The sequence below is a fragment of the Anas acuta genome, chromosome Z (assembly GCF_963932015.1).
Source record: "Anas acuta chromosome Z, bAnaAcu1.1, whole genome shotgun sequence".
Lineage (NCBI taxonomy): Eukaryota > Metazoa > Chordata > Aves > Anseriformes > Anatidae > Anas > Anas acuta.
In genome coordinates this window covers 12854071-12862376 of record NC_089017.1, presented here as the reverse complement: position 1 = coordinate 12862376, position 8306 = coordinate 12854071, and the positions used below count along the sequence as shown (strand labels likewise).

Here is an 8306-nt window from a genome sequence, read left to right as displayed (position 1 = left end):
CACATGATAGCAATCTTTCCTGATACAAAAGTAAGCAGCTGTGTTCAATTTCTGTAAAATGATAATTAGGTGTAGCAAATATAACTTCAACACTTAACTAGAAATTGTTTAAAGTACATGGTCACAATGGAAATTCTGTTCTGACGAGTTTGTGATCGGTAGCTGTTTGTTAGTCTCAAAACTCATATTCTATGAAACAAAACAAACTTCCTCATTCTGCATTATTCTCCTTTCTAATTTACCCAGGAGCTGGACCCAGGAGTTGGACTCAATGGTCCTTGTGGGTCCATTCCAACATGGGATATTTTCTGATTCTGTGATTTAAAGCAACAGAGCAATAAATTAATAGAAGTTATACTATATATCTATCATCATTATGCCATTCATATGATGTCTTAAAATATTTTCTATTTGTTGTAAAAGTAATCGGAAGGAAAAAAAAAAAAAAAGAAGATGGAGATATCTCATTTAGGTGGCAGGAAATTGTAACAGGTTTTAGAGACCAGTACTTGAAATTCAGAAGTCAAGGAGAAAGTTCTCTCTTGAAATTTTCAAAACTGATGGTTACCAATGTCATAAAGCAGGAACTCTGTGGAAAGATGTGCACTGTTCTGTTGTAGTATAATGTTGACTCAAATGTTAGAGAATTAATAGAAGCATCTCCAGAGCGATCTGTTTTTTGTAAGTAGGTGGAAGACAAAAGAGTTATTTTCTACACATTTGTCGGGCCTCAAGACAATTTCTCTTCATCTTCAAGATACTCCCCAGTGTAAAAAGCACGGACAAATCAGTTTCTCCAGACAATGTCATATGCTTTCTATTTAAAGAAACTGTGTTACCTTCATCAGAGATGGTTTATTAGAATATAGCTGAGTCCAAAGCTTGAGTGACCACAATAGGGTGGTTAAAATAGCTAAAATAACTGCCAGAGGCAGAATTAATTATATTAATAACAGCGTGTTTATTGGTGAGTCAGTGGATATGAGTGTTATGCCTGGATTAATTTGTGCTTACTGTCTATGGAAATCTTGTTTCGCCAGTGGGGCTGGGCTCAAAGCCAAGACCTTAGTTCAGGTCAGCACTCTGCGTAGGGGCTTAAAGCTAGCTCAGCAATCCAAATAACTCCCTGTAGAGCAATTCAGGAGAACATTGCTCCCCACACTCTGAAGCCAAACTATTTTTTTTTTGACCTTGGCTAGAGGAGGTTGCAGCTTCTTGATTAACTCAGTCTGGCACCATTGTCAAATACCTGTGCACCTAACATATATCCCTCTGCCTGGGATCTTCAGCTCTGTTAGAAGCCTTCCAGGCTCTAACATAAGGTTTTGTGTCTCCAGGACAGAGTTTAATTGTGACTGCTGGAAGAAAATAATTTGTTTTCATGAATTGTCTTGTTCAAGTAACACGAATGGTTATACCCTTGACCATGTTTGTTCTCATTCCCATTTCCTATCCTTTTCAGAGGCTCATGGCCCTTTCTGAAAAGATTTTATGCAGCCAGCAAGGAATACATATATCACAGACATCAAAATTGTATTTCTTCTATGAAACTCTTGCCACAGTTCACATCTAAATAATTACGACTTTTATCTATGGCTAATTGAAAATAGCTCAGAGCCAGAAGTAGAATACTTCTGCTATTTTTTTTGCTGAGATTTTGAAATATTTTGAAGGTGATACATATATATATATTATATATATATGTATAATTTTTTTTTCACTTTTTAAGCCGATTTGGGGCCAGCCATCAGGAAGCTCCAGGAGATGTATTTTGTAGATCCAGACCTAGTTTCTAGGCTCCTGGATTATTCTTCTGACAAGGTAAGACCATTTATTCCATTTATTCCAGTTTGTAGGTTTATCATTTCTTGCATGACATTTATACTGGTGTGTATAGATCCAAGGTAGGCTGCTAGATAAGACTGTACCAATGAGGAAAATGATGTCTGCGGCAGTACCAAGCTGGCCTGCCTGAAAGGTTTTATTTCATAGAATGATAGAATCATTAAGGTTGGAAAAGACTTTCAAGGTCATCTGATCCAACCATCCCCCTACCAACAATGTCACCCAATCAACAATGTCCCTAGGTACCACGTCCAACCTTTCCTTAAACATCCCCAGGGACGGTGACTACACAACTTCCCTGGGAAACCCGTTCCAATGCCTGACTACTCTTTCTGAGAAGAAATGTCTTCTAATTTCCAATCTGAGCCTCCCCTGGAGCAATTTGAGGCCATTCCTCCCAGTCTTATCACTAGTTACCTGCGAGAAGAGGCTGACACCCAGCTCCCCACACCTTCCTTTCAGGCCATTGTAGAGAGCAGTAAGGTCTCCCCTGAGCCTCCTCTTCTCCAGACTAAACAACCCCAGTTCCCTCAGCTGTTCCTCATAGGACTTGTATTCCAGGCCCTTCACCAACTTCATTGCCCTTCTCTGGAACAGGCTCTAGGGCCTCGATGTCCTTTTTGTAGTGAGGGGCCCAAAACTGAACACAGTACTCAAGGTGCAGTCTCACCAGAGCTGAGTACAGGTGGATGATCACTCTGCTGGCTACACTATTCCTGGTACAAGCCAGGATGCCGTTGCCCTTCTTGGCTCCCTGGGCACATTGCTAGCTCATGTTCAGGTGAACATCAGTCAGCACCCCCTGTTCCTTTTCCTCTGCACAGCTTTCTAGCTACTCTGCCCCAAGCCTGTAGCATTGCATGGGATTGCTGTGACAAAAGTGCAGGACCTGGCACTTATCCATGTTGAACCTCCTCCCGTTAGCATCTGCCCATTGACCCATCTTGTCACGGTCCTTCTGCAAGGCCTTCCTACCCTCCAGCAGACCGATACTTCCCCTCAACTTCGTGTTGTCTGGAAATTTACTGAGGGTGCACTCAATTCCCTCATCCAAATCAACAATAAAGATATTAAAGAGGATGGGCTGCAACACCAATCCCTGGGGAACACCACTGGTGACTGGTGTTTCACTCTGTTGGTGAGCTGGATTTCACTCTGTTCACTACCACTCTCTGGGTCCAGCCATCCAACCAGTTTTTAACCCATCAAAGAATGTACCTGTCCAAGCCAGAGTATACCTTGATTTTGTGGAGGAAGATAACTGAGCAGTGAATTGAACAAAAACAAAGTACATGGGATAATAATCTCTCTCTCTCTCTCTCTCTCTCTCTTTTTTTTTTTTCTTTCCATACATCTGAGTAGATTACACTGTCTGTGCTACAAACATTCTTGGATATACGCTTGGAATTATTTTACATCTAGTTTTACAGTTATATTTAAACTTGTTATATTGGTTTGTTCAAGCTGTGTAGCCAGCTAGCACTCAGAGCAGCATGAAGACTCTCCTAAGTAGCAGAATAAAGAAAGGTGTGCAGAAAGAGGGGAATTTAGACCACAGTGATCACTACACTGCTGTGCCTTGTAGACACAATACTTAAAGGTAAGACAGCCATCTTAGTTGTAGCTATGGCAACAAGATTCATAGTAGTGATTATGACACTTAATCAGCATTGTGTATTTCACGTGGGAAGGAGCAAAGCTGTGGAGAAGAGGGCCTTGAGAAGTCACAGGGTTTCAAGGCACAAAAAACAAGCTTCTCAAATTGAAAGAGAAAGCAACTTGAATCGGAGACCAATTTTTTATACTGTTATTAGCTCTATGGAAAATATCAAGAAAGTTATGCCGCCAAGTGCATAGTAACAGCGTAGGTACATAGTAAGATTTTCTAAATAAACTGAGCAAATTCAAACCTTTCTAACTACTGAAACCCGATTTGCTCATTTAAATTTTGAAGATGGTATCAGGATATGTTTGTATGTGAACCAATAAAGATTTGAGAATGAATGTCAAGAACATTCTGAACCTGGTCTGGTTGTTTTTTTTACTGTTACTGACTTTTCCAAAATTTATCTACGTGCAAAGTTTGATAGGAAAATTGGTAAGGAAGTGTCTCATGAAAAGTAGTAAGGGAATGTTTTGTGTTTCAAGTTGCTAGTAAATTTACATATTTAGTAGCATTAAAATTAAGTAGTAAAATTATATGTTATATAGTGAAACAAGTAATGATAATATTATGTAATGATAATATTATATCGTAAAACAGACTTATTATAATTTGTTTAACCCTTCATGATGCATTATCTTTATATCACACTCATTAACATTTTTTAATACTACTTGGTTCTCTTTATTTGAGACTACTGTTTGAGTATTGAGACTACTTTGGTGAAAAAAAACACCTTATATGTTCAGAGAAATGATGATTTTTTTACTTTATTTAAGTAATCAAAATCCAACATAGAATATAATTTTCTAATAACCCGAGGTATTCCATTAGTTTTATTTGATATTTTGCATACCACTTGTCTTTGCAGACCTGAGATGCAGTTATTTTTTAGTACATAAATTACATGTATTTATTGCTTGCATTTCATTATGTTACATTGACTTTCTCCAAAAATTTAGGCCTGCAAAATGCATAAGAAAATCTGTTACAGTGGAGGAATAGTATTTCCATTGGGATGGCCAAAATTTTTTTCAGTCAGAACAGATTTTAAGGCCAAGGGTGTTATTGTGATGGTTGAGTCTGACCTACTGAAGAGCACAGAGTTCTGGTTTAATATACTGTTTACTGAAGTATATTTATGTAGTACTAGTCAAAATGCAATCTTGCTTGTTTAACAGACGTTTTTTTTTTAATTTATTTAGATTTATTCAACCCATTCAACCCATTAACCATTTTTGTTTTGTTTTGTTTTGTTTTTCCCTCCAACACAGATGAAAAATTTCAGATGGGGCTTCAACTCCTTTGAGTCAATACAGGTTTGAAGGACTAGTTAGGGACAACCCCACTTGCCCTCCCCGTCCTGAAAAAAAAGAAAAGAACTGAAAAGATACTATGTTGTATAGTATACCCACTTATACCCACTTACCCATTTGTTAAAATAATTGCAGTGAACATTACCAATAGCATTAATCTAAGTTCATATGAAGATCTAAGCTTCACTTGGCATTATTTTTTAACTTTTTCATGGTCACCAGAAGAGAAACATAAGCTAATTTGGAAGAGGAAATATGTGCTCGAAAGCATAACTGGGCATGATGTGTTCTTGTTAAGATGCATCTTCTTTTCACATAAAAATATTGCAACCAGTCCACAAGCAATATCAACAAGTTTCATGCTATTAACAACCGAAGTCAGTCATGACTATGTATTGACTATTTTTAGGACGTTTAATGAAATATAAGAAATTACAACTATATTTTTGTCCACAAGTATAAGCTGATAAGGTTTTAACAGGTTTGGGGGACTTCAAGAGGGAAAATGAGGGGGATTTAAGGGGTAAATTTTGTGATATCTTCAAAGTATAAGGAGTTCAGTGAAGAATAGGACAAAGCAGTATAATCTGTGCGGTGTCAAGAGTTGGACTTGATGATCCTTAAGGGTCCCTTCCAACTCAGGATATTCTATGATTCTATGATTCTATGAATCGTACATGGGAGGATGTAAAGGGTTAAGCTATAAATAGTAACATCATTAGTCCTGTGTTTATTATGAACTCAACCTAGTTTCCTGCTAACAAACTATTTTCTCTTCTCAGTATAAACAGGCTACTACTAAAAAAAAAATCCCCAACGCCACAGACGTAAACATTAACTTAACCTGCATTAATGTTTATCAGAGTTCCACATGTAAAATAATCCTATTAAAGCAGCTGAGGAAATAGATTAGTAGACATGCATGCAACATTAAATAATTCTGTAAATTTTCTTGTCTCATGTCTCACAAAATGAATTCCTAAATGATGGAGTCTAAACATTTCCATAGTCCAACAGAAAGGATTCTTCTTAGTGTCAGTAAATTCCATTTTAGAAGGTTTTATTTATTTATTGGTAATTTAGATTATAAAGGTTACTTAGGAATTAAGGTTGTTGTAAGAGCAAAGCTGAAACTGTTCTACCTGAAGAAAGAAAATACAGCAACACAGAAGTATATACTTTACATTGGTAGATGTCACTTGTTAAAACTTATTAGTGCTTTATGAAAACTGGCTGCCTTTTCCTGCAGGCAAACTAGATAATAAAGTTTATCTGAGTGAATGTGGATAGCTCTACCTGAACTAGTCACTTTAAGCTTTCTTTATAATCAGTGAAGATAAACAGGCTTTCCAAGTGTGTGAAAGTTGCCATCTTGTAAGAGGTCTAAAAGAAATTAGCTAACTCATCTGAAAACCTCTTTTTCTCTCTTTTGTCTATAAGATTCTTTGGTGGATAGCTATGATGTAGAAGTAGACACTGTAGACATACAAACTGAAGAGTTGATTACAGCCTGGGAATGGAATCCTTAATTTAGAAAAAATCATGACAAATATTTTGATAACTTCAATATCAACAGAATGTAAATGTGTGCTCTGAAAGGGACATATACACTATATGGAAGGTAGCTAAGATTAACAATTGTTTTTATATTTCTAATTTTCCACCCACACAACGGATGTAACAACCAAACTTCGATTATGTGTTCATTGGTAGGGAGACAATCTTTCTATTACATTAAAGCCCATATAACAGATATATGGAGTTTTTGTTTTTCAAATAATTGTGAAAAAAGAGAAACCTCTTCCAACATTATTTATTCAAAGAATGCCAGTGGGCATTTTCAAAGAGATGAGTCAAAGCTAAAATGTGATAGCTATCTATAGTAGTTACCAACATTTGCTACATATGTTGATGACAAAAGAAGATTTATCACCATAATTAGGAAGGGAGAAGAAAGTCCACTTGCTGTAAGATAGACGAAGAAAAGATAATAACTGAATAACTGTGGTGACCACATTTTGTCAAGAAAATAGTGTTTTCAGACAATTAAATATGTATTAATTTTTTATAGTTTTCCATTTTCAGAATTTGTTCTCTCTTCCAGAATTGTTTGTGCAATTATGTTGTCAGTTATCAGTTTGATCACGTATTTGTCATTTTCCACAGTCATGTTTAAACCTAGCACTTAGTTTCAATTAATTCCATTCACCTCATTTGTATTTAAAATTTTAATGCAAACCAACCAAACAATCAAACAAAAAGACCAACACAACAACTTTTTTGGTCTTAAATAACTTTCAGTTAGATATTGAAAGTGGAAAAAATTTGTGCCCTTTACAAGAAAGCTAGTAAAACACTGAAACTTGAGGTAAATTTGCTGAAATTTTGTGGCAATATTTGGGAACTGGCAGATCACATATACCTGTTCAAAGTTACCAAACTTTTTAGTAGACTAATGAAAAGAGGTGTTCCTACTCACAGAATCACAGAATCACAGAATCACAGAATCACAGAATTTCTAGGTTGGAAGAGACCTCAAGATCATCGAGTCCAACCTCTGACCTAGCGCTAACAGTCCCCACTAAACTATATCCCTAAGCTCTACATCTAAACGTCTTTTGAAGACTTCCAGGGATGGTGACTCCACCACCTCCCTGGGCAGCCTGTTCCAGTGCCTAACAACCCTTTCGGTAAAGAAGTTCTTCCTAACATCTAACCTAAAACTCCCCTGGCGCAACTTAAGCCCATTCCCCCTCGTCCTGTCACCAGGCACGTGGGAGAACAGGCCAACCCCCACCTCTCTACAGCCTCCTTGAAGGTATCTGTAGAGAGCGATAAGGTCGCCCCTGAGCCTCCTCTTCTCCAGGCTGAACAAGCCCAGCTCCCTCAGCCGCTCCTCGTAGGACTTGTTCTCCAGGCCCCTCACCAGCTTCGTCGCCCTTCTCTGGACTCTTTCGAGCACCTCGATGTCCTTCTTGCAGCGAGGGGCCCAAAACTGAACACAGTACTCGAGGTGCGGCCTCACCATAGCCGAGTACAGGGGGACGATCACCTCCCTAGCCCTGCTGGTCAATGTTTCTGATACAAGCCAGGATGCCGTTGGCCTTCTTGGCCACCTGAGCACACTGCTGGCTCATATTCAGACAACTGTCCACCATCACTCCCAGGTCCTTCTCTGCCTGGCAGCTCTCCAACCACTCATCTCCCAGCCTGTAGCTCTGCTTGGGGTTATTGCGCCCCAGGTGCAGGACCCGGCACTTGGCCTTGTTGAACTTCATGCAGTTGACCTCAGCCCATCGGTCCAGCCTATCCAGATCCTCCTGCAGAGCTTTCCTACCCTCAAGCAGATCGACACACGCACCTAGCTTGGTGTCATCTGCAAACTTCCTGAGGGTGCACTCAATGCCCTCGTCCAGATCATTGATGAAGATATTAAAGAGGACCGGCCCCAGGACCAAGCCCTGGGGGACGCCACTAGTGAC

General features: G+C 38.6%; 1 long non-coding RNA gene across 1 annotated transcript; it reads left to right on the top strand.

Moving 5' to 3' along the window:
- The first annotated feature begins 1718 nt into the window (after nucleotides 1-1718).
- LOC137848200 (uncharacterized) lies at nucleotides 1719-7780 on the top strand. Its single transcript, XR_011091218.1, has 3 exons — nucleotides 1719-1821; nucleotides 3310-3445; nucleotides 4783-7780. It is a non-coding gene; the product is annotated as an uncharacterized lncRNA (long non-coding RNA).
- Nucleotides 7781-8306: the final 526 nt, after the last annotated feature.